Source organism: Sinocyclocheilus grahami, unplaced genomic scaffold, assembly GCF_001515645.1.
Source record: "Sinocyclocheilus grahami isolate Dianchi unplaced genomic scaffold, SAMN03320097.WGS_v1.1 scaffold1594.1, whole genome shotgun sequence".
NCBI lineage: Eukaryota > Metazoa > Chordata > Actinopteri > Cypriniformes > Cyprinidae > Sinocyclocheilus > Sinocyclocheilus grahami.
Window position 1 is genome coordinate 183976 of NW_015506773.1, and position 2067 is coordinate 186042.

Genomic DNA, 2067 nt, shown 5'->3' on the forward strand with positions numbered 1-2067 from the left:
CACAGATCAGTCGTATCCTGATCATCCAGACAGATTTGATGTGTATCGTCAGGTGTTGTGTAGAGAGAGTGTGAGTGGACGCTGTTACTGGGAGGTGCGGTGGAGTGGAAATATTGGTGTGTTTATATCAGTGTCATATAAGAGCATCAGCAGGAAGAGAGGTGATGAGTGTTTGTTTGGACGTAATGATCAGTCCTGGAGTTTCTTCTGCACTCCCTCTAGATATTCATTCATACACAATAACATAGAGACTCGTCTCCCTGTGATGCACATCAGCAGTAGAATAGGAGTGTTTGTGGATCACAGTGCAGGAACTCTGTCCTTCTACAGCGTCTCTGACACAATGAGCCTCATCTACACATTTCAGACCACATTCACTCAGCCGCTCTATCCTGGGTTTAATATTCATAAAGGATCATCAGTGAAACTGTGTTGATGAGTCAGAATAGACTGCAGAGATTTTACCCATAATGCTTTGAGCTGCATGATGAATCAGTAACAGAGAGATGTTATAGAGTCTCTTCTTTTCTCTTCATGATCTTAATACTGCAGCTGAAATTCTTTCAGTGAAATAACATGTCAGAATAAATGTGTGTAATAATTCCTCATATAGACAGTATAGCAGCTCACTTTTTGTGAAAACACACACTTAGAGCAGCTTCTCTGAATGTATATAACCGTAATATTGTTTTATCTAATGATTGCATGGTTTTAAGGGATATTTGTCTTGTCATGCGTAAGAGATCAGAGAATGTCTCCATTTCCAGGTTTTTTAACATCCCAGGATGTTGTGAAGCGGTAATTTTACATAGTTTTCAGTTATGATAACATTTGTTGATGAAGTCTGTGCATCAAAACATACACAAGTAAGATTATTCAGGTTCTTTTTATCATAATTTTTCTCCTGCTTTCTGCTCTTCTCTGATTTCCTCTGTTATCCTCTCAGGCTGATTGAAGACTTTGAGTTACTGCAGGTTTTGGGTTTTAGATAAAATTAATGTCTACTGACAGGATCTGGTATTCCTGTCAAGGAGATTTGATCTTATGCTTTTGGAGCAGTCATTAGGATGTTGGCACAATCTAACAGTGATATATTTTCAACATTTACAGGGGACAGTGTGTGATTTTATTGCTGTCTGAATCCAGCTGTTTCTTGTCTTTTGTTCTATTTATGGTTGTTATTCCAACAGGCTGTATCGCATTTATATCTGTATATTTCTAAATAAATAAAAAAACGAAGAAAAAAAAGAGTTTTGAATCTTTTGAAATAGGCTATTATTGTATAGCAGATACAATAACATGTTAAAATATGTGTTATATACATTTATACAACAGTTCTTTCTGGTCCTCAAAACTGATTGGCTGATAAGAGTGTGATATTAGACTGATAACAGAACTCCAACAACCGTTTCACAGTTTGTATCACTCCGTTTGCGGTATTTCTCACATTCTAACGAATGGCACGGCAGGTCACCCAAATCCACTATAATTTTATAAATAATACTGTTTTGTGTCATGGAATGTAGTTTTAGGAATTTTTTAGGCAAAAATATAGTTGTTTAGTCTATAAATATGCGGTTTATTATTAGAGATAACGTCTATTTGAAAATTTACTTCAATGTTTTTGGGGATGTGAGCTCCAGTGCATCAGCGGCCGTTCAGTACTCATGGACACGCCGAGAGCAGCCTTACCTCAGCCAGATCTTCTGGGATTTGCCACTGGCTCTGATGTCTCTATAGTGGTTAAACATGAGATATAATTCGTTTTGGGTAAATCTCGTGGGCAGTCTTTGGTCTCGTTAATCTATATTTACATTTAGTGATTTAGCAGATGCCTTTATCCAAAGCGACTTACTAATGAGGACAATAGAAGCAATCAAAATCAACAAAAGAGCAATGATATGCAAGTGCTATAACAAGTCTCAGTTAGCTTAACGCAGTACACGTAGCAAGTGTTTTTTAAATTATATAATAAAAAGAAAACCGATAGAATAGACAAAGAATAGAGCAAGCTAGTGTTAGAGGCCTTTTTTTGATTTTGTTAATTGTATAATAAATAAAAAGAAA